The following is a 25333-nucleotide window of genomic DNA, read 5'->3' as shown; positions in this document are numbered from 1 at the left end:
TGTTCTAAGATATCACTTGTTCCTCAACTTGATGAGTGTGATGATCCGTGACACTCATCATCATTCTCACCTATGAATGTGTGCCTGACAACCACCTCCGTTCTACCTTAGATTGAGTGGATATCTCTTGGATCCCTTAATCAGAATCTTCGTGGTATAAGCTAGAATTGATGGTGGCATTCAAGAGAATCTGGAAGGTCTAAACCTTGTCTGTGGTATTCTGAGTAGGATTCAAGGATTGAATGACTGTGACGAGCTTCAAACTCGCGATTGTGGGGCGTTAGTGACAGACGCAAAAGAATCACTGGATTCTATTCCGACATGATTGAGAACCGACAGATGAATAGCCGTGCTGTGACAGAGCGCGTTGAACATATCCACTGAGAGGACGGGACTGTAGCCATTGACAATGGTGATGCCCAACATACAGCTTGCCATGGAAAGGAGTAAGAAGGATTGGATGAAGACAGTAGGAAAGCAGAGAGACGGAAGGGACAAAGCATCTCCATACGCTTATCTGAAATTTTCACCAATGAATTACATAAGTATCTCTATCCTTATTTTATGTTTTATTTATCTTTTAATCATTAATCCTCCATAACCATTTGAATCCACCTGACTGAGATTTACAAGATGATCATAGCTTGCTTCATACCAACAATCTCCGTGGGATCGACCCTTACTCGTGTAAGGTTTATTACTTGGACAACCCAGTGCACTTGCTGGTTAGTTGTGCGAAATTGTGATAAAGAGTTGAGATTGCAATTGAGCGTACCATGTTGATGGCGCCATTGATGATCACAATTTTGTGCACCAAGTTTTTGGCGCCTTGCTGGGGATTGTTCGAGTTTGGACAACTGATGGTTCATCTTGTTGCTTAGATTAGGTATTTTCTTCAGAATTTTTAAGAATGAATTCTAGAGTTTCAAGGTGATGTTTTCATCATCACCAAAGCTGATTGATTCTCATCAATTTAGCTCTTGAATGTAATGTCTTGCTGAAGCTTGGCTAGCCATGTCTAATTTCTTTAGACTAAAGCTTTAGACTAACATTGCATGATTCCTGGAATTCTTATTAAAAATTTTGAATCTCTTTATTTTCTTTTCCATATAATTTTTGAAAAAATCCAAAAAAAATCATAAAATCTTAAAATCAAAAATATTTTTATGTTTCTTGTTTAAGTCTAGTGTCTAATTTTAAGTTTGGTGTCCATTGCATGTTTTTAGTCTTCTAATTTTCAAAAATTACATGCATTATGTTTTTCATTGATCTTCAAGATGTTCTTGATGATTTCCTTGATCTAATCTTTAAATTCTCTTGTTTGAGTGTTTTGTTGTTTCTCATATGTATTTTCAATTTGTTAGTGTCAATAGTATACAAACTTCTAAGTTTGGTGTCTTGCATGCATTGTTTATTTGATTTTAGTTGCATTTTGATTATTCCTCATCATTAAAAATTCAAAAAAAAATTTTAATTTGTGTCTTTTCAAGTCAATAATACAGAGAATTGAAGATTCAGAACATACAGTAGAGGAATTACACAAAAAAAGCTGGCCGTTCGAAACGCCCAGTGAGGAAGGAAAACTGGCGTTTAAACACCAGCCAGGGTGCCTGGCTGGGCATTGGGTAGAGTTTTGGGCGTTAAACGCCAAAATGGATACCATTCTGGGTGTTTAACGCCAGGATGGCACAAGAGGGAAGATTTTGTTTTTAATTCAGATTTTTTTAAATCTCCATAATTTTTAAAAATCAAATCTTTTTCAAATCATATCTTTTCAATCATATATTTTCAAAATCAATTTCTTTCCATTTTTCAAAAATTACTTGCTAACAATTAATGATTTGATTCAACATTTCAAGTATGTTGCCTTTTCTGTTGAGAAAGGTTTAATGTCTGAATCATATCTTTTAAATTTCTTATTAGCCAAGTCATTAATTTTAAAAATCAAATCTTTTTAAATTGTTTTTCAATTATATCTTTTTAATCACATCTTTTTCAAAATAGTTTTCAATCATATCTTTTTTATTTCTAATTTCAAAATCTTTTTTAAAAATCACTTAATTTCTTTCCCACTCTTAGTTTTCGAAAATCATCAATCAATTTTCAAAATTTTTTTAAAATATTTTAATTTATTTTCGAAAATTCTTCCCCTCTTCTCACATCCTTCTATTTATGGACTAACACTCCTCCACTACCAACAATTCGAACTCTATCCCTCTTGATAAGTTCGAATTCTTCTACCTCCTCCTTCCATTCCTCTTTTCCTCTGACATCTCAAGGAATCTCTATACTGTGACATAGAGGATTCCATATTTTCTTGTTTTCTTCTCTTTCATATGAGTAGGAGCAAAGACAAAAGCATTCTTGTTGAGGCTGACCCTGAACCTGAAAGGGCCTTGAAGCGAAAGCTAAGAGAAGCTAAGGCACTACTCTCTATAGAGAGCCTAACAGAAATCTTCAAACAAGAAGAAGACATGGCAGCCGAAAACAACAACAATGCCAACAATGCAAGGAAGGTGCTGGGTGACTTTACTGCACCTACTCCTGACTTCTATGGGAGAAGCATCTCTATCCCTGCCATTGGAGCAAACAACTTTGAGCTTAAGCCTCAATTAGTTTCTCTAATGCAACAGAATTTCAAATTCCATGGACTTCCATTTGAAGATCCTCATCAGTTTTTACCTGAATTCTTGCAAATCTGTGACACTGTCAAGACCAATGGGGTTGACCCTGAGGTCTACAGACTTATGCTATTCCCTTTTGCTGTAAGAGACAGAGCTAGGATATGGTTGGACTCACAACCTAAAGAAATCCTGAACTCTTGGGAAAAGCTAGTCAATGCCTTCTTGGCAAAGTTCTTTCCACCTCAAAAATTGAGTAAGCTTAGAGTGGAAGTCCAAACCTTCAGACAGAAGGAAGGTGAATCCCTCTATGAAGCTTGGGAAAGATACAAACAATTAATCAGAAAGTGTCCTTCTGACATGCTTTTTGAATGGAGCATCATAGGTATCTTCTATGATGGTCTGTCTGAACTGTCCAAGATGTCATTGGACAGCTCTGCTAGAGAATCTCTTCATCTGAAGAAGACGCCTGCAGAAGCTCAAGAACTCATTGAAATGGTTGCAAATAACCAATTCATGTACACTTCTGAAAGGAATCCAGTGAACAATGGGACGAATCAAAAGAAGGGAGTTCTTGAGATTGATACTCTGAATGCCATATTGGCTCAGAACAAAATATTGACTCAACAAGTCAATATGATTTTTCAAAGTCTGTCTGGAATGCAAGCTGCACCAGGCAGTACTAAGGATGCTTCATCTAAAGAAGAAGCTTATGATCCTGAGAACCCGTCAATGGAAGAGGTGAATTACATGGGAGAACCCTATGGAAACACCTATAATCCTTCATGGAGAAATCATCCAAATCTCTCATGGAAGGATCAACAGAGACCTCAACAAGGTTTCAACAACAATAATGGTGGAAGAAACAGGTTTAGCAATGGCAAGCCTTTTCCATCATCTTCTCAGCAACAAACAGAGAATTCTAAGCAGAGCCACTCTGACTTAGAAACCATGGTCTCTGATCTAATCAAAATCACTCAAAGTTTTATGACTGAAACAAGGTCCTCCATTAGAAACTTGGAGGCACAAGTAGGTCAGCTGAGTAAGAAAGTTATTGAACTCCCTCCTAGTACTCTTTCAAGCAATACCAAAGAGAATCCAAAGGGAGAGTGTAAGGCCATCAACATGGCCGAATTTGGAGAGGAGAAAGAGGCAGTGATCGCCACTGAGGAAGACTTCAATGGACGTCCACTGGCCTCCAATGAGTTCCCTAATGAGGAACCATGGGAATCTGAGGCTCACACTGAGACCATAGAGATTCCATTGGATTTACTTCTGCCATTCATGAGCTCTGATGAGTATTCTTCCTCTGAAGAGGACGAAGATGTCACTGAAGAGCATTTTGCTAAGTACCTTAGAGCAATCATGAAGCTAAATGACAAGTTATTTGGTAATGAGACTTGGGAGGATGAACCCCTTTTGCTCACCAAAGAACTGGATAACTTGACTAGGCAGAGATTACCTCAAAAGAGACAGGACCCTGGGAAGTTCTCAATACCTTGTACATTAGGCACCATGACCTTCGAGAAGGCTCTGTGTGACCTAGGGTCAAGCATAAACCTTATGCCTCTCTCTGTAATGGAGAAGTTTGGGATCTTTGAGGTACAAGTTGTAAAAATCTCACTAGAGATGGCAGACAATTCAAGAAAACAAGCTTATGGACTTGTAGAGGATGTTTTGGTAAAGGTTGAAGACCATTACATCCCTGCTGATTTCATAGTTCTAGAGACTGGGAAGTGCATGGATGAATCCATTATCCTTGGCAGACCCTTCCTAGCCACAACAAAGGCTGTAATTGATGTTGACAGAGGAGAATTGATCATTCAAGTGAATGAAGAATCCCTTGTGTTTAAGGCTCAAGGATATCCCTCTATAACCATAGAGAGGAAGCATGAAGAGATTCTCTCAAAACAGAGTCAAACAGAGCCCCCACAGTCAAACTCTAAGTTTGGTGTTGGGAGGCCACAACCAACTTCTAAGTTTGGTGTTGAACCCCCACAGTCAAACTCTAAGTTTGGTGTTGGGAGGTTCCGACATTGCTCTGAACATCTGTGAGGCTCCATGAGAGCCCACTGTCAAGCGACTGACATTAAAGAAGCGCTTGTTGGGAGGCAACCCAATGTTATATTTATCTATTTTCCTTTGTTATTTTATGTTTTCTATAGGTTGATGATCATGGAAAGTCACAAAATCAATTGAAAAAGCAAAAACAGCATGAAAAACAGAAAGAAAAATAGCACACCCTGGAGGAAAATTTGTTGACGTTTAAACGCCAGTGAAGATAGCAAAATGGGCGTTTAACGCCCAGTCTAGCACCATTCTGGGTGTTTAACGCCAGAAAGGGGCACCAGACTGGCGTTTAACGCCAGGAATGGGCAAGAAGCTGGCGTTAAACGCCAAAAATGGGCATTAGCCCGGCGTTTAACGCCAGGATTGGCAGAAGGAGCATTTTTGCTTGCCACTTGGTGCAGGGATGAATTATCCTTGATACCTCAGGATCTGTGGATCCCACAGGATCCCCACCTACCCCACCACTCTCTCTCTTCTTCACCCATTCACCAATCACCTCAACACCTCTCCCCCAAAAACCCCTCACCTATCAAATCCCACCATTCTCTTCACCACTCACATTCATCCTTCATAAAACCCCACCTACCTCACCATTCAAATTCAAACCACTTTCCCTCCCAAACCCACCCATAATGGCCGAATGATGAGCGGATAATTTGTACCCTTTTTGGCATTGTTTTTAGTATGTTTTTGGTAGTTTTAGTTGAGTTCTTAGTATATTTTTATTAGTTTTTAGCTAAAATTCACTTTTCTGGACTTTACTATGAGTTTGTGTGTTTTTCTGTGATTTCAGGTATTTTCTGGTTGAAATTGAGGGATCTGAGCAAAAATCTGATTCAGAGACTGAAAAGGACTGCAGATGCTGTTGGATTCTGACCTCCCTGTACTAGAAGTGGATTTTCTGGAGCTACAGAAGCCCAATTGGCGCGCTCTCAACGGCGTTGGAAAGTAGACATCCTAGGCTTTCCAGCAATATATGATAGTCCATACTTTGCCCAAGATTTGATGGCCCAAACCGGCGTTCAAAGTCACCCTCAGAATTCCCAGCGTTAAACGCCAGAACTGGCACCAAAATGGGAGTTAAACGCCCAAACTGGCATAAAAGCTGGCGTTTAACTCCAAGAAGAGTCTCTACACGAAAATGCTTCATTGCTCAGCCCAAGCACACACCAAGTGGGACCGGAAGTGGATTTTTATGTCATTTACTCATCTCTGTACACCCTAGGCTACTAGTTTTCTATATATAGGACCTTTTACTATTGTATTTTCATCTTGGTCTTTCTGGTTCCCTCTCTGGGGCCGAAGCCAATGATCACTCTTGTTCTTATGTATTTTCAACGGTGGAGTTTCTACACACCATAGATTAAGGTGTGGAGCTCTGCTGTACCTCGAGTATTAATGCAATTACTATTGTTCTTCTATTCAATTCCGCTTGTTCTTTGTCCAAGATATCACTTGTTCTTCAACTTGATGAATGTGATGATCCGTGACACTCATCATCATTCTCACTCATGAACAAAGTGACTGACAACCACTCTTGTTCTACAAGCATATGAGGCTCTAGTGTTTATCTCTTGGATTCTTGATACACGATGCATGGTTGATCGCCTGACAACCGAGTGCTCGCCTGACAAACGAGCCAGCCATTCCGTGAGATCAGAGTCTTCGTGGTATAGGCGAGAACTGATGGCGGCATTCAAGAGGATCCGGAAGGTCTAACCTTGTCTGTGGTATTCTGAGTAGGATTCAATGATTGAATGACTGTGACGTGCTTCAAACTCCTAGCAGGCGGGGCGTTAGTGACAGACGCAAAAGAATCGCTGGATTCTATTCCGGCCTGACCGAGAATCGACAGCTGATTAGCCATATGCTGTGACAGAGCATAGGAACATTTTCACTGAGAGGATGGGAGGTAGCCACTGACAACGGTGAAACCCTTGCATAAGCTTGCCATGGAAAGGAGTAAGAAGGATTGGATGAAGGCAGTAGGAAAGCAGAGAGACGGAAGGGAAAGCATCTTCATACGCTTATCTGAAGCTCTCACCAATGATATACATAAGTATCTCTATCTTTATCTTTGTGTTTTATTCATCATCTATACCCATTTGAGTCTGCCTGACTAAGATCTACAAGGTGACCATAGCTTGCTTCATACCAACAATCTCTGTGGGATCGACCCTTACTCGCGTAAGGTTTATTACTTGGACGACTCAGTACACTTGCTGGTTAGTTGTGCGAAGTTGTAGTGATCACAATTTCGTCCACCACCGAACCTTACCCCTCTCTCCACCCCTATATAAACCCATCTTCACTCTTTCATTTTCACACAACCTACACACTACTTCTCCCCCTTGGTCGAAAAACAAAGCCACCTCCATCTCCTCTATTTTTTCTTCTTCTACTCTCTTCTTTCTTCTTTTGCTCGAGGACGAGCAAACCTTCTAAGTTTGGTGTGGTAAAAGCATTGCTTTTTATTTTTCCATAACCATTTATGGCATCTAAGGCCGGAGAAACCTCTAGAAAGAGGAAAGGGAAGGCAAAAGCTTCCACCTCCGAGTCATGGGAGATGGAGAGATTCATCTCAAGGGTGCATCAAGACCACTTCCATGAAGTTGTGGCCATGAAGAAGGTGATCCCCGAGGTCCCTTTCAAACTCAAAAAGATTGAATATCCGGAGATCCGACATGAGATCCGAAGAAGAGGTTGGGAAGTTCTTACCAACCCCATTCAACAAGTCAGAATCTTAATGGTTCAAGAGTTCTATGCCAATGCATGGATCACCAAGAACCATGATCAAAGTGTGAACCCGAACCCAAAGAATTGGCTTACAATGGTTCGGGAGAAATGCTTAGATTTTAGTCCGGAAAATGTAAGGTTGGCATTCAACTTGCCCATGATGCAAGGAGATGAACACCCTTACACTAGAAGGGTCAACTTTGATCAAAGGTTGGACCAAGTCCTCATAGACATTTGTGAAAAGGGGGCTCAATGGAAGAGAGATTCAAGAGGGAAGCCAGTTCAACTGAGAAGGCATGACCTCAAGCCCGTGGCTAGGGGATGGTTGGAGTTTATCCAACGCTCAATCATTCCCACTAGCAACCGGTCCGAAGTTACTCTAGACCGGGCCATCATGATTCATAGCATCATGATTGGAGAGGAAGTGGAAGTTCATGAGGTTATATCCTAAGAACTTTATAAGGTGGCGGACAAGTCCTCTACCTTGGCAAGGTTAGCCTTCCCTCATCTCATTTGTCACCTTTGTAATTCAGTTGGAATTAACATAGAGGGAGACATCCTCATTGATGAGGACATGCCCATCACTAAGAAGAGGATGGAGCAAACAAGAGATCCCACTCATGGACATGAGGAAATTCCTCATCATGAAATCCCTGAGATGCCTCAAGGGATGCACTTTCCTCCACAAAACTATTGGGAGCAAATCAACATCTCCCTAGGAGAATTGAGTTCCAACATGGGACAACTAAGGATGGAGCACCAAGAACATTCCATCCTCCTCCATGAAATTAGAGAAGATCAAAGAATCATGAGAGAGGAGCAACAAAGGCAAGGAAGTGACATTGAGGAGCTCAAGCACTCCATAAGATCTTCAAGAGGAAGAACAAGCCGCCATCACTAAGGTGGACCCGTTCTTTAATCTCCTTGTTCTTTATTTTTCTGTTTTTCAAAAATTATGCTTTATGTTTTATTTATGTTTGTGTCTTATGATCATTAGTGTCTTAGTGTCTATGCCTTAAAGTTATGAATGTCCTATGAATCCATCACCTTTCTTAAATGAAAAATGTTCTTAATTAAAAAAGAGAAGAATTGCATGAATTTTAAATTTTATAACAAATTAATTATTTTGATGTGGTGGCAATACTTTGACTTCTGAATGTATGCTTGAACAGTGCATATATCTTTTGAATTTGTTGTTCATGAATGTTGGCTCTTGAAAGAATGATGAAAAAAGGAGACATGTTACTGAGGATCTGAAAAATCATAAAAATGATTCTTGAAGCAAGAAAAAGCAGTGAATACAAAAAAAAGAGAGAGATTATGTGCAAAAAAAAAAGAGAAAGAGAAAGCAAGCAGAAAAAGCCAACAGCCCTTTAAACCAAAAGGCAAGGGTAAAAATAAAGTCGTGATCCAAGGCAAAAAAAGAGTGTGCTTAAGAACCCTAGACACCTCTAATTGGGGACTCTAGCAAAGCTGAGTCACAATCTGAAAAGGTTCACCCAGTTATGTGTCTGTGGCATGTATGTATCCGGTGGTAATACTGGAAGACAGAGTGCTTTGGGCCACGGCCAAGACTCATAAAGTAGCTGTGTTCAAGAATCATCATACTTAACTAGGAGAATCAATGACACTATCTGGATTCTGAGTTCCTATAGAAGCCAATCATTCTGAATTTCAAAGGATAGAGTGAGATGCCAAAACTGTTCAGAGGCAATAAGCTAAAAGCCCCGCTCATCTAATTAATACTGATCTCCATAGATGTTTTTGGAATTCATTGCATATTCTCTTCTTTTTATCTTATTTAATTTTCAAATGCTTGGGGACAAGCAACAATTTAAGTTTGGTGTTGTCATGAGCGGATAATTTATACGCTTTTTGGCATTATTTTTAGTATGTTTTAGTTAGTTTTTATTATATTTTTATTATTTTTTATTTAAAATTCACTTTTCTGGACTTTACTATGATTTTGTGTGTTTTTCTGTGATTTCAGGTATTTTCTGACTGAAATTGAAGGACCTGAGCAAAAATCTGATTCAGAGGCTGAAAAGGACTGCAGATGCTGTTGGATTCTGACCTCCCTGCACTCGAAGTGGATTTTCTGGAGCTACAAAAATCCAATTGGCGCGCTCTTAATTGCGTTGGAAAGTAGACATCCTGGCTTTCCAGCAATGTATAATAGTCCATACTTTTCCCGAGATTTGATGGCCCAAACAGGCGTTCCAAGTCAGCTCAAGAATTCTGGCGTTAAACGCCGGAACTGGCACAAGAATGGGAGTTAAACGCCCAAACTAGCACAAAAGCTGGCGTTTAACTCCAAGAAAAGTCTCTACACATGAAAGCTTCAATGCTCAGCCCAAGCACACACCAAGTGGGCCCGGAAGTGGATTTTTACGTCATTTACTCATCTTTGTAAACCCTAAGCTACTAGTTCTCTACAAATAGGACCTTTTGCTATTGTATTAGGGAATCTTTTGATCATGTTTTTTATGATTGAACCCTCTTTGGGAGGCTTGCCATTCGGCCATGCCTAGACCTTGTTCTTATGTATTTTCAACGGTGGAGTTTCTACACACCATAGATTAAGGTGTAGAGCTCTGCTGTACCTCGAGTATCAATGCAATTACTATTGTCCTTCTATTCAATTCAGCTTATTCTTGTTCTAAGATATCACTTGTTCCTCAACTTGATGAATGTGATGATCCGTGACACTCATCATCATTCTCACCTATGAACGTGTGCCTGACAAACCACCTCCGTTCTACCTTAGATTGAGTGGATATCTCTTGGATCCCTTAATCGAAATCTTCGTGGTATAAGCTAGAATTGATGGCGGCATTCAAGAGAATCCGGAAGGTCTAAACCTTGTCTGTGGTATTCTGAGTAGGATTCAAGGATTGAATAACTGTGACGAGCTTCAAAATCGCGATTGTGGGGCGTTAGTGACAGACGCAAAAGAATCACTGGATTCTATTCCGACATAATCGAGAACCGACAGATGAATAGTCGTGCTGTGACAGAGCGCGTTGAACATTTTCACTGAGAGGACGGGACTGTAGCCATTGACAACGGTGATGCCCAACATACAGCTTGCCATGCAAAGGAGTAAGAAGGATTGGATGAAGACAGTAGGAAAGCAGAGAAACAGAAGGGACAAAGCATCTCCATACGCTTATCTAAAATTCTCACCAATGAATTACATAAGTATCTCTATACTTATTTTATGTTTTATTTATCTTTTAATCATTAATTCTCCATAACCATTTGAATCCGCCTGACTGAGATTTACAAGATGACCATAGCTTGCTTCATACCAACAATCTCCATGGGATCGACCCTTACTCGCGTAAGGTTTATTACTTGGACGACCCAGTGCACTTGCTGGTTAGTTGTGCGAAGTTGTGATAAAGAGTTGAGATTGCAATTGAGCGTACCATGTTGATGGCGCCATTGATGATCACAATTTCATGCACCAATTGCTCCTAGATATTGAGCAATTTGCTCTTCAGTAGTAACTTCATCTTCTTCAGAAGAAGAGTATTATTCAGAGCTCATGAATGGTAATAAGAAGTTCAGTGGAATCTCTATGGTCTCTGTATGAGTCTCAGATTCTTTTGGTTCCCCATTAGGGAACTTCTTATTGGTCAGTGGGCGTCCATTGAGGTCTTCCTCAATAGAAATCATGCCATCCTCCTCCTCTATAGGTTCGGCCATTTTGGTCATATTGATGGCCTTGCACTCTCTCTTTGGATTCTCTTCTGTATTGCTTGGGAGAGTACTAGGAGGAGTTTCAGTGACTCTTTTACTCAGCTGACCCACTTGTGCCTCCAAATTTCTGATGGAGGTCCTTGTTTCATTCATGAAACTGAGAGTGGCTTTAGATAGATCAGAGACCATGTTTGCTAAGCCAGAGAGGCTCTGCTCAGAATTCTCTATCTGTTGCTGAGAAGATGATGGAAAAGGTTTGCTATTGCCAAACCTATTTCTCCCATCATTATTATTATTGAAACCTTGTTGAGGCTTCTGTTGATCTTTCCATGAAAAATTTGGGTGATTCCTCCATGAAAGATTATAGGTGTTTCCATAGGATTCTCCCATATAATTCACCTCTTCCGTTGCAGGATTCTCAGAGTCATAAGCTTCTCCTTCAGAGGAGACTTCTTTAATACTGCCGGATGCAGCTTGCAATCCAGTCATATTCTGAGAAATCATATTGACTTGCTGAGTCAATATTTTGTTCTGAGCCAATATGGCATTCAGAGTATTAATCTCAATAACTCCTTTCTTTTGAGTCGTCCCATTATTCATAGGATTTCTTTCAGAAGTGTACATGAACTGGTTATTTGCAACCATTTTAATGAGTTCCTGGGCTTCTGCAGGCGTTTTCAGATGAAGAGATCCACCAGGCCAGCAGAATGGTCCAATGACATCTCGGATAACTCAGACAGACCATCATAGAATATACATATGATGCTCCATTCTGGAAACATGTCAGAAGGACACCTTTTGGTTAATTGCTTGTATCTTTCCCAAGCTTCATAGAGGGATTCACCTTCTTTCTGTCTGAAGGTTTGGACATCCACTCTGAGCTTACTCATCTTTTGAGGTGGAAAGAATTTGGTCAAGAAAGCGTTGACCAGCTTGTCCCAAGAGTTCAGGCTTTCTCTAGGTTGTGAGTCCAACCATATTCTAGCTCTATCTCTTACAGCAAAAGGGAAAAGAATAAGTCTATAGACCTCGGGATCAACCCCATTGGTCTTAACAGTATCACAGATCTGCAAGAATTCAGATAAGAACTGATGAGGATCTTCTGATGGAAGTCCATGAAACTTGTAGTTCTGCTGCATTAGAGAAACTAATTGAGGCTTAAGCTCAAAGTTGTTTGCTCCAATGGCAGGAATTGAGATGCTTCTTCCATAGAAGTTGGAAGTTGGTGCAGCATAGTCACCAAGCATCTTCCTTACATTGTTGGCATTGTTGTTATTTTCGGCTGCCATGTCTTCTTTTTCAAAAATTTTTGTCAGGCCCTCTCCAGAGAGTTGTGCTTTAGCTTCTCTTAGCTTCCTCTTCAGAGTCCTTTCAGGTTTAGGATCAGCTTCAACAAGAATGCCTTTATCTTTGTTCCTACTCATATGAAAGAGAAAAAAACAAAAAAAGTATGGAATCCTCTATGTCACGGTATAGAGATTCCTTGATGTGTCAGAGAAAAAGAAGAATAGAAGGATGAGGTAGAGAGAGGAATTCGAACTTATAGAGAGGGAGGGGGTCCGAATTATTAAAGGAGAATAAGTGTGAGTGATTAAATAGAAAGAGATGGGAGAGAGAAGAAATTCGAATATTGAATAAAAGAGAAAGGAAAAATATTTTTGTTTTTATTTTAAAAATTAGTTAGTGTTCGAAAATTAAGAAAGGAGTAAAATAAAATTAGAGTTTAAAATAATTAGTCAACTAAAAAGATTTTTTTTGAAAAAGTTGTTAGTGGTTTTCGAAAATTGAGAAGTGAAAAAGTAGTTAGGTGGTTTTGAAAAAGGTAAGAAATAGTGAGTTTTGAAAAGATAAGAAGTTAAAAAAAGATTTTGAAATTAAAATTTGAAAAAGATTTGATTTAAAAAGATATAATTGAAAAAGATGTCTGGTGCACGAATTTGTGATTCGCATAACTAACCAGCAAGTACACTGGGTCGTCCAAGTAATACCTTACGTGAGTAAGGGTCGATCCCACGGAGATTATTGGCTTGAAGCAATCAATATTTATTTTATTTGTCTTAGTCAGGATGTCAAAGAAAATTGTTTGGATTACTTGAACAATAGAGTTACTTGTTTATAAAGGATTGTGGAATATGTTGGAGTTTTGGAGATGCTTTGTCATTTGACTTCAACTCTTCCTTGGAATCCTCTTCTCACACGCAGGTTCCTTCCATGGCAAGCTCTCTGTAGGGTGTCACCGTTGTCAATGGCTACCTCCCATCCTCTCAGTGAAAACGTTCCTATGCTCTGTCACAGCACGGCTAATCATCTGTCGGTTCTCAATCAGGTTGGAATAGAATCCCTTAATTCTTTTGCGTCTGTCACTAACGCCCAGCCCTCAGGAGTTTGAAGCACGTCACAGTCATTCAATCCCGGAATCCTACTCGGAATACCACAGACAAGGTTTAGACTTTCCGGATTCCCATGAATGCCGCCATCAATCCGGCTTATACCACGAAGATCCTGATTAGGGAAGCTAAGAGACATTCATTCAATCTGATGTAGAACAGAGGTGGTTGTCAGGCACACGTTCATGGGTTGAGAAAGGTGATGAGTGTCACGGATCATCACCTTCTTCACAATTGAGCACGAATAAACATCTTAGATAAGAACAAGCGTGTTGAATGGAAAACAAGGAATTGTATTAAATCATCGAGACGCTGCAGAGCTCCTCACCCCCAACAATGGAGTTTAGAGACTCATGCCGTCAAAAGTATGTAATTCAGATCTGAAAATGTCATCAGGTACAAGATATGTCTGTAAAAGTTGTTTAAATAGTAAACTAGTAACCTAGGTTTACAGAAAAATGAATAACTAAGATAATTGGTGCAGAAATCCACTTCTGGGGCCCACTTGGTGTGTGCTGGGGCTGAGATTAAAGCTATCCACGAGTAGAGGCCTTTATTGGCGTTAAACTCCAGGTTATGACGTGTTTTGGGCGTTCAACTCCGGATCATGACGTTTTTCTGGCGTTTAACTCCAGACAGCAGCATGAACTTGGCGTTCAACGCCAAGTTACGTCATCTATCTTCGGGCAAAGTATGGACTATTATATATTGCTGGAAAGCCCTGGATGTCTACTTTCCAACGCCGTTGAGAGCGCGCCAATTGGACTCCTGTAGCTCCAGAAAATCCATTTCGAGTGCAGGGAGGTCAGGATCCAACAGCATCAGCAGTCCTTTTTCAGCCTAACTCAGATTTTTGCTCAGCTTGCTCAATTTCAGTCAGAAAATACCTGAAATCATAGAAAAATACACACACTCATAGTAAAGTCCAGAAATATGATTTTTGCTTAAAAACTAATAAAATTCTATTAAAAACTAATTAAAACATACTAAAATCTACATGAAATTACCCCCAAAAAGCGTATAAAATATCCGCTCATCACAACACCAAACTTAAACTGTTGCTTGTCCTCAAGCAACTAGATAAACAAAATAGGTTTTAACAGAAATTAAGAAGTAATAATATTTTAGAGTTTTAATTGAAGCTCAGATTCTTATTAGATGAGCGGGGCTTGTAGCTTTTTGTTTCTGAACAGTTTTGGCATCTCCCTGTACCTTTTGAATTTCAGAATGATTGGCATCCTTAGGAACTCAGAATTCAGATAGTATTATTGACTCTCCTAGTGTAGTATGTTGATTCTTGAACACAGTTATCTTATGAGTCTTGGCCGTGGCCCTAAGCACTTTGTTTTCCAGTATTACCACCGGATACATAAATGCCACAGACACATGACTAGGTGAACCTTTTCAGATTGTGACTTAGCTTTGCTAAAGTCCCCAGTCAGAGGTGTCCAGAGCTCTTAAGCACACTCTGTTTGCTTTGGATCACGACTTTAACCACTCAGTCTCAAGTTTGTAACTTGGACCTGCATGCCACAAGCACATGGTTAGGGACAGCTTGGTTTAGCCGCTTAGGCCTGGATTTTATTTCCTTGGGCCCTCCTCTCCATTGATGCTCAAAGCCTTGGATCCTTTTTACCCTTGCCTTTTGGTTTTAAGGGCTGCTTGGCTTTTATTCCTTTTGATTGTATATATATATATAAATCTCTTTTTTTTTTGACTGCTTTTTCTTGCTTCAAGAATCAATTTCATGATTTTTCAGATTATCAATAATATTTTTCGTGTTCCTCATCCTTTCAGGAGCCAATATTCATCAAATTCAAAGTACAAATTATGCACTGTTCAAGCATTCATTCAGAGAACAAAAAGTATTGCCACCACATATAATTAATTATAGTCTTTATTACTAAGAACTCATAAATATAGATTACTTCTTTATTCAAAAAAAATTCTACTACTTTATTTATGCCTGATGATGATGAGAAAAATAAATTATAGCTTAATTGGAAATAAAATCAAAATAGACATACTAATTACTACTAAATATATATATCTCCTAAGGTAAATTTCTAAAATAATACTATCACAGAGTTAAAGCTGGAATTAGAACTTAACAACCTGTATTTTGGGAAGTGGATGTTCCTCTAGTCTGTGGGGTGTCTTCAAGAATTAATTTCTGACGCTTCAACTCCCTTAAGTTCACATCCTTGCTCTTCCTATTCTCTTAGGTGCCATGATCTTAATGAGTTTTAGCTCAGTGATCATGGCAAATCACACCAAACTTAGAGGTTTGCTTGTCCTCAAGCAAAAGAAAGGAAAGGAGAGGAGTAGAAGGAAAGGCATTTTCAAATAAAGATAAGATGAGTTGAAAAAGATATGAGAAGAAATTAAAAATATTTGAAAAAGAATTGGATTGGAAAAAGATTTGTGTTTATGAATTAAGATATATTTGATATTTTTGAAAAAGGGATTTTAGAAATTAGGGTTCTTAGAAAACCAATTTGATTTTGAAGGTGATAATTTAAAATATGTTTATGCAAGAAATCATGAATTGGAACATAAAAAATTAGAAAATTTGTAAAGAGAAACGAAAATTACCTCCTCCCCACCATCCTGGCGTTGAACGCCCACATGGTGCATGTTTTGGGCGTTCAACGCCCACATGTTGCTTCTCCTGGGCGTTCAACGCCCATTTGGTGCTTCTTTCTGGCGTTGAACGCCAGAAAGTCCTTCGTCACTGGGCGTTTTTCTGAACGCCCAGGATGCTAGCAGACTGGCGTTAAACGCCCAGAAGGTGCATCTTTCTGGCGTTTAACGCCCAGAAGATGCTCCTTTTTGGCGTTTAACGCCCAGATGGCTACCCTTACTGGCGTTAAACGCCCAGTGGGAGCTTCTTTTGGGCGTTTAACGCCCAAAGTATTTCTTACTGACTTTTTCATGCCAGTGAGCTTCCAATTTTCCCTGTAACTCTGTGACTTCAACCAATTGCTGTTTTACCTTGAAGAGACTTTGACATATACCTGTAAAAAAAAGAAAATTTATTTAATTAGTAAATAAACTTTGTAAATGGCTGGGTTGCCTCCCAGCAAGCGCTTCTTTAATGTCATTAGCTGGACTATTACTGAGTTTTAATCAAGTCTCAGTTTTGAGCATTCTTGCTCAAAGTTGCCTTCAAGATAATGTTTGACTCTTTGTCCATTAACAATGAAATTTTTGTTAGAGTCACTATCCTGAAGTTCTATGTATCCATATGGTGATACGCTTGTAATTACATATGGACCTCTCCACCGGGATTTTAATTTCCCAGGGAATAATTTGAGCCTTGAATTAAATAACAGAACTTTCTGTCCTGGCTCAAAGACTCTGGATGACAATTTCTTATCATGCCATCTTTTTGCTTTCTCTTTGTAAATTTTTGCATTTTCGAAAGCATTGAGTCTAAATTCCTCTAGCTCATTTAACTGGAGTAATCGTCTTTCTCCAGCTAACTTGGCATCAAGGTTCAGGAATCTGGTTGCCCAGTAGGCCTTGTGTTCCAGTTCCACTGGCAAGTGACACGCCTTTCCATACACAAGCTGGTATGGAGAGGTCCCTATAGGGGTCTTAAATGCTGTTCTGTATGCCCACAGAGCATCATCCAAGCTTCTTGCCCAATCCTTTCTACGGTTAATTACAGTCCGTTCTAGGATTCTTTTGAGTTCTCTATTTGAGACTTCAGCTTGCCCATTAGTTTGTGGATGATATGGAGTGGCCACCCTGTGGTTAACTCCATAACGAACCAGAGCAGCATAAAGCTGTTTATTGCAGAAATGAGTGCCCCCATCACTGATCAACACTCTAGGGATACCAAATCTGCTGAAGATGTGTTTCTGGAGGAATTTTAACACTGTTTTAGTGTCATTGGTGGGTGTTGCAACAGCCTCCACCCATTTGGATACATAATCCACTGCCACCAGAATATAAGTGTTTGAGTATGATGGTGGGAAAGGTCCCATGAAGTCAATGCCCCATACATCAAACAACTCAATCTCCAAGATTCCTTGTTGAGGCATGGCGTAACTGTGAGGTAGGTTGCCTGATCTTTGGCAACTGTCACAATTAAGCACAAATGCTCGGGAATCTTTATAGAGAGTAGGCCAGTAGAAGCCACTTTGGAGGACTCTTGTGGCTGTTCGCTCACTTCCAAAATGTCCTCCATACTGTGATCCATGGCAATGCCAAAGGATCTTCTGTGCTTCCTCTTTAGGCACACATCTACGGATTACTCCGTCTGCACATCTCTTGAAGAGATATGGTTCATCCCAAAGATAGTACTTTGCATCTGTGATTAATTTCTTTGATTGCACCCTACTGTACTCTTTGGGTATGAATCTCACTGCCTTGTAGTTTGCAATGTCTGCAAACCATGGCACTTCCTGGATGGCAAACAGTTGCTCATCCGGAAAGGTTTCAGAGATCTCAGTGAGAGGGAGGGACGCCCCTTCTACTGGTCCTATTCGGGACAGGTGATCTGCTACTTGATTTTCTGTCCCTTTCCTGTCTCTTATTTCTATATCAAACTCTTGCAGAAGCAATACCCATCTGATGAGTCTGGGTTTTGAATCCTGCTTTGTGAGTAGATATTTAAGAGCAGCATGATCAGTGTACACAATCACTTTTGATCCTACTAAATAGGATCTGAATTTGTCAATGGCGTAAACCACTGCAAGTAGCTCTTTTTCTGTGGTTGTGTAATTCTTCTGTGCATCATTTAGAACACGGCTGGCATAATAAATAACGTGCAGAAGCTTGTCATGCCTTTGTCCCAACACTGCACCAATGGCATGGTCACTGGCATCACACATCAGTTCAAATGGTAATGTCCAGTCTGGTGCAGAGATGATTGGTGCTGTAACCAATTTAGCTTTCAGAGTCTCAAATGCCTGCAGACATTCTTTATCAAAGATAAATGGCGTGTCAGCAGCTAGCAGGTTGCTCAGAGGTTTGGCGATTTTAGAAAAATCCTTTATAAACCTCCTATAGAATCTTGCATGCCCTAGAAAGCTTCTGATTGCCTTAACATTAGCAGGTGGTGGTAATTTTTCAATTACTTCTACCTTAGCCTGATCCACCTCTATCCCCTTGTTCGAAATTTTGTGCCTAAGGACAATTCCCTCAGTCACCATAAAGTGACATTTTTCCCAGTTTAAAACCAGGTTAGTCTCTTGGCATCTTTTCAGAACAAGTGCTAAATGGTTAAGGCAGGAGCTGAATGAGTCTCCAAATACTGAAAAGTCATCCATGAAGACTTCCAGGAATTTTTCCACCATATCAGAGAAAATTGAGAGCATGCACCTCTGAAAGGTTGCAGGTGCATTGCACAGGCCAAATGGCATCCTTCTGTATGCAAATACTCCAGATGGGCATGTGAATGCCGTTTTCTCCTGATCCTGGGGATCTACTGCAATTTGATTATAACCTGAATATCCATCCAGGAAGCAGTAGTATTCATGACCTGCTAGTCTTTCTAGCATCTGGTCTATGAATGGTAAAGGAAAATGATCCTTTCTGGTGGCTGTATTGAGCCTTCTGTAATCAATACACATACGCCACCCAGTAACTGTTCTTGTAGGAACCAGTTCATTTTTTTCATTATGAACCACTGCCATGCCACCTTTCTTAGGGACGACTTGGACAGGGCTCACCCAGGGGCTGTCAGAAATAGGATAAATAATCCCAGCCTCTAGTAATTTAGTGACCTCTTTCTGCACCACTTCTTTCATAGCTGGATTCAGCCGCCTTTGTGGTTGAACCACTGGCTTGGCATCATCCTCCAGCAAGATTTTGTGCATGCATCTGGCTGGGCTAATGCCCTTAAGATCACTAATGGACCACCCAAGAGCTGTCTTTTGCGTCCTTAGCACTTGAATTAGTGCTTCCTCTTCCTGTGGCTCTAAGGTAGAGCTTATAATTACAGGAAAGGTATCACCTTCTCCCAGAAATGCATATTTCAGGGATGGTGGTAATGGTTTGAGTTCGGGTTTTGGAGGTTTCTCCTCTTCTTGAGGGATTTTCAGAGGTTCTATTATCTTCTCTGACTCCTCCAAATCAGGCTGAACATCTTTAAAGATGTCCTCTAGCTCTGATTCCAAATTCTCAGCCATATTGACCTCTCTTACCAGAGAATCAATAATATCAACACTCATGCAGTCATTTGGGGTGTCTGGATGTTGCATTGCTTTGACAACATTCAACTTGAACTCCTCCTCATTGACTCTCAAGGTTACTTCCCCTTTTTGGACATCAATGAGGGTTCGGCCAGTTGCTAGGAAAGGTCTTCCTAGAATGAGAGTTGCACTCTTGTGCTCCTCCATTTCCAGCACCACAAAGTCAGTAGGAAAGGCGAATGGCCCAACCTTGACAATCATGTCTTCAATCACGCCTGATGGGTACTTAATGGAGCCATCAGCAAGTTGAAGACATATCCTGGTTGGTTTAATTTCTTCAGTTAAACCAAGCTTTCTGATAGTAGATGCAGGTATTAAGTTGATACTTGCCCCAAGATCACATAAAGCTTGCTTGGTACAATTACCCTCTAATGTGCATGGTATCATAAAGCTCCCAGGATCTTTAAGCTTCTCAGGTAAGCTTTTCAGAATGACTGCACTGCATTCTTCAGTGAGGTAGACTTTTTCAGTTTCCCTCCAATCCTTCTTATGGCTTAAGATTTCTTTCATGAACTTAGCATAAGAAGGTATTTGTTCAAGTGCTTCTGCAAACGGAATCTTTATTTCAAGAGTCCTGAGATAGTCTGCAAAGCGGGCAAATTGCTTATCCTGTTCCGCTTGGTGGAGTTTTTGAGGATAAGGCATTTTGGCTTTGTATTCCTCAACCTTAGTTGCTGCAGGTTTATCACCTACAGGAGTGGGTTGGGAAGCCTTTTTAGAAAGGTCAGCACTTGTATGTGACTGATTCCCCACTGGCATTTGAATGCCAGTGGTGGGAGCTGGAGTGGCGTTAGACGCCACTTCCTTGTTTGTCACTGGCGTTTGAACGCCAGAACCATGCTCCCTTTGGGCGTTCAACGCCAGATCCATGCTTGTTTCTGGCGTTGAACGCCAGGAATGAGCATGGTCTGGGCGTTCAGCGCCAGCTTTATTCCTCTCTGGGCTCTGCTTGTCCTCAGAGGGATTTTGAGTATCCTCTTGTTCATTTCTTGGTTTCCTGCTGCCTTGAAGTGAGGTATTCAATGTCTTCCCACTTCTTAATTGAACTGCTTGGCATTCTTCTGTTATTTGTTTTGACAGTTGCTTTTCTGTCTGCTTTAATTGCACTTCCATGTCCCTGTTAGCCATTCTTGTTTCCTGTAATATTTCCTTGAATTCGGCTAGTTACTGAGTTAGAAAATCTAATTGCTGATTGAATTCATTAGCCTGATCCACTGGACTGAGTTCTGCAGTTACTGTTTTAGCTTCTTCTTTCATAGAGGATTCACTGCTTAGATACAGATGCTGATTTCTGGCAACTGTATCAATAAGCTCTTGAGCTTCTTCAATTATTTTTCTCATATGTATAGATCCACCAGCTGAGTGGTCTAGAGAAATCTGAGCTTTTTCTGTAAGCCCATAGTAGAAGATGTCTAATTGCACCCATTCTGAAAACATTTCAGAGGGGCATTTTCTTAGCATCTCTCTGTATCTCTCCCAAGCATCATAAAGGGATTCATTATCTCCTTGTTTGAAGCCTTGGATGTTTAGCCTTAGCTGTGTCATCCGTTTGGGAGGGAAATAGTGATTCAGGAATTTTTCTGACAGCTGTTTCCATGTTTTTATGCTGTTCTTAGGCTGGTTATTTAACCACCTCTTAGCTTGATCTTTTACAGCAAATGGAAACAGTAATAATCTGTAGACATCCTGATTCACTTCTTTATCATGTACTGTGTCAGCAATTTGTAAAAATTGTGCCAGAAATTCTGTAGGTTCTTCATGTGGAAGACCAGAATACTGGCAGTTTTGCTGCACCATGATAATGAGCTGAGGATTCAGCTCAAAGCTACTAACTCCAATGGAGGGTATACAGATACTACTCCCATATGAAGCAGTAGTGGGGTTGGCATATGACCCCAGAGTCCTCTTGGACTGTTCATTCATAGGTGCTTCCGTGTTGGAATAAAAGAAATGGTATATATGTTGATATTATTTATTTTATAAAAATTAATTTTTTTTAAAATAAAATAAAAACGAAATAAATAAAAGAAAGTGAAAATATTTTGAAATTGAAAATTGAATTTTTATAAAAGATTTTCGAAAAAAAATAGTTCAAAATTAGTTAGAAAAATAAAATTTTTTTTTTGAATTTTGAATTTTATGATGAAAGAGAAAAACACACAAAAGACACAAGATTTAAAATTTTTAGATTTAGTGCTCCTTATTTTCGAAAATTTTTGGAGGGAAAACACCAAGGAACACCAAACTTAAAAATTTTAAGATCAAGACACAAAAAAAATTCAAGAACACCTTGAAGATTCACAAGAACACCAAGAACAAAAGAAAGAACACCAAACTTAAAATTTTTAGAAAACCAAGACAAATTTTCGAAAATTATATTAAAGTTAACAAGAAAACACCAAACTTAGAGTTTGGCACAAGATTAAATCAAGAAAAATTATTTTTGAAAAAAGATTTTAAAAAGAAGGTGCCCAATTGCCAAGAACATAAGCCAACGCTATAACCAACTGATTTAAAGATGTAAAGTATTTTAAAGATGTATTATTTTTATGGATAGAATAAATTTTTTTTGAAAACTAATGTTTTGAAAAAGCACAAGAAAAACAAGAAAAGACACAAAACAAGAAAAATTAAAGATCAAACAAGAGAAATAAACAAGAACAACTTGAAGATCAATGAAGAACAAAGAACACAAGTCGAAAATTTTAAAGAAAAAATATGAGATATGCAATTGACACCAAACTTAGAACAAGACACTAAACTCACGAAAATTAGCAATTAATTAAAAGAAAAACAATAAATTTTGAAAAGAAATTTTTGAAAAGAAACTATCCTATCAATATTGATTTAATGACTCTATAATAAAAATAAGGATAAAAATAAAAATAAATTATTCCTAATCTAAGAAATAAAATAAGCCTTCAATTGTCCAAACTCAATAATCCCCGGCAACGGCGCCAAAAACTTGGTGCACGAATTTGTGATTCGCACAACTAACCAGCAAGTGCACTGGGTCGTCCAAGTAATACCTTACGTGAGTAAGGGTCGATCCCACGGAGATTATTGGCTTGAAGCAATCAATATTTATTTTATTTGTCTTAGTCAGGATGTCAAAGAAAATTGTTTGGATTACTTGAACAATAGAGTTACTTGTTTATAAAGGATTGTGGAATATGTTGGAGTTTTGGAGATGCTTTGTCCTTTGACTTCAACTCTTCCTTGGAATCCTCTTCTCACACGCAGGTTCCTTCCATGGCAAGCTCTCTGTAGGGTGTCACCGTTGTCAATGGCTACCTCCCATCCTCTCAGTGAAAACGTTCCTATGCTCTGTCACAGCACGGCTAATCATCTGTCGGTTCTCAATCAGGTTGGAATAGAATCCCTTAATTCTTTTGCGTCTGTCACTAACGCCCAGCCCTCAGGAGTTTGAAGCACGTCACAGTCATTCAATCCCGGAATCCTACTCGGAATACCACAGACAAGGTTTAGACTTTCCGGATTCCCATGAATGCCGCCATCAATCCGGCTTATACCACGAAGATCCTGATTAGGGAAGCTAAGAGACATTCATTCAATCTGATGTAGAACGGAGGTGGTTGTCAGGCACACGTTCATGGGTTGAGAAAGGTGATGAGTGTCACGGATCATCACCTTCTTCACAATTGAGCACGAATAAACATCTTAGATAAGAACAAGCGTGTTTGAATGGAAAACAAAGGAATTGTATTAAATCATCGAGACGCTGCAGAGCTCCTCACCCCCAACAATGGAGTTTAGAGACTCATGCCGTCAAAAGTATGTAATTCAGATCTGAAAATGTCATCAGGTACAAGATATGTCTGTAAAAGTTGTTTAAATAGTAAACTAGTAACCTAGGTTTACAGAAAAATGAATAAACTAAGATAATTGGTGCAGAAATCCACTTCTGGGGCCCACTTGGTGTGTGCTGGGGCTGAGATTAAAGCTATCCACGAGTAGAGGCCTTTATTGGCGTTAAACTCCAGGTTATGACGTGTTTTGGGCGTTCAACTCCGGATCATGACGTTTTTCTGGCGTTTAACTCCAGACAGCAGCATGAACTTGGCGTTCAACGCCAAGTTACGTCATCTATCTTCGGGCAAAGTATGGACTATTATATATTGCTGGAAAGCCCTGGATGTCTACTTTCCAACGCCGTTGAGAGCGCGCCAATTGGACTCCTGTAGCTCCAGAAAATCCATTTCGAGTGCAGGGAGGTCAGGATCCAACAGCATCAGCAGTCCTTTTTCAGCCTAACTCAGATTTTTGCTCAGCTTGCTCAATTTCAGTCAGAAAATACCTGAAATCACAGAAAAATACACACACTCATAGTAAAGTCCAGAAATATGATTTTTGCTTAAAAACTAATAAAATTCTATTAAAAACTAATTAAAACATACTAAAATCTACATGAAATTACCCCCAAAAAGCGTATAAAATATCCGCTCATCAATGTCTTTGAAAAGATATGATTGAAAAAGATTTGATTTTTAAAATTAAAGTTGATTACTTGACTAACAAGAAACTAAAAGATATTATTCTAGAATTTAAAGATTGAACCTTTCTTAACAAGAAAGTAACAAACTGGAAATTTTTTTTTGAATCAAATCCTTAATTGTTAGCAAGATTTTCGAAAATATGAAATAAGAATAAGAAAAAGATTTTGAAAATCAATTTTTAAAATTTTTGAAAATATTAAGAAGAAAAATGAAAAAGATTTGATTTTGAAAAAGATATGATTAATAGGAGAGGATATGAAAAAGATATGATTTTGAAAATTTAGTTTTAAAACTTGAAAATTTGAAAAAGATTTGAATTGAAAACAAAATTACTTCCTTGGTGTTATCGTGGTGTTAAACGCCCAGAATGGTATCCATTCTGGCGTTTAACGCCCACTTGGCTACCTCCTTGGGCGTTAAACGCCCAGCTAGGTACCCTGGCTGGCGTTTAAACGCCAGAAATCCTTCTTCACTGGACGTTTTGAATGCCCAACTTTTTCTCTGTGATTCCTTTGCTGTATGTTCGGAATCTTCAATTCTCTGTATTATTGACTTGAAAAGATATAATTTTGAATTTTTTGAATTTTTAATGATGAGAGAGAAAAACAACAAAATGAAAGTAAACGTGAAAAACTAAGATAAAACAAGGAATGCATGCAAGAACACTTTGAATGTCAAGATGAACATCAAGAACACTATGAAGATCATGATAAACATCAAGAACATATTTTTGAAAATTTTTAAGAAGAGAAAGACATGCAAGACACCAAACTTAGAAATTTTCATACTAGAGACACTAACAAGTTGAGAATCCACATGAAAAACAACAAAAGATACAAAACAAGAGAATTTAAAGATCAGACAAAGAAAATCATCAAGAACAACTTGAAGATCAATGAAGAACACAATGCATGAGTTTTTGAAAAAAAATGCTAGAAAAATAAAAACATTCAATTGACACCAAACTTAAAATTTGACTCTAGACTCAAACAAGAAACACAAAAATATTTTTGATTTTATGATTTTATAAAAAAAAAATTTTGGTATTTTTTTTCAAAAAAAAATTTGGAAAAACGAAAAAGAAAAAAAATTTT

At 39.0% G+C, this 25333-nt stretch overlaps 2 non-coding genes across 2 annotated transcripts; one reads left to right on the top strand and one right to left on the bottom strand.

Moving 5' to 3' along the window:
- Positions 1–2879: 2879 nt before the first annotated feature.
- On the bottom strand, positions 2880–2987 carry LOC130952574 (small nucleolar RNA R71). Its single transcript, XR_009074754.1, has one exon. It is a non-coding gene; the product is annotated as a small nucleolar RNA R71 (small nucleolar RNA).
- An 8925-nt stretch (positions 2988–11912) lies between these two features.
- Positions 11913–12016, top strand: LOC130953514 (small nucleolar RNA R71). Its single transcript, XR_009075684.1, has one exon. It is a non-coding gene; the product is annotated as a small nucleolar RNA R71 (small nucleolar RNA).
- Positions 12017–25333: the final 13317 nt, after the last annotated feature.

This window comes from Arachis stenosperma, chromosome 9 (assembly GCF_014773155.1).
Source record: "Arachis stenosperma cultivar V10309 chromosome 9, arast.V10309.gnm1.PFL2, whole genome shotgun sequence".
Lineage (NCBI taxonomy): Eukaryota > Viridiplantae > Streptophyta > Magnoliopsida > Fabales > Fabaceae > Arachis > Arachis stenosperma.
This window is presented reverse-complemented; position numbering and strand designations above follow the sequence as displayed.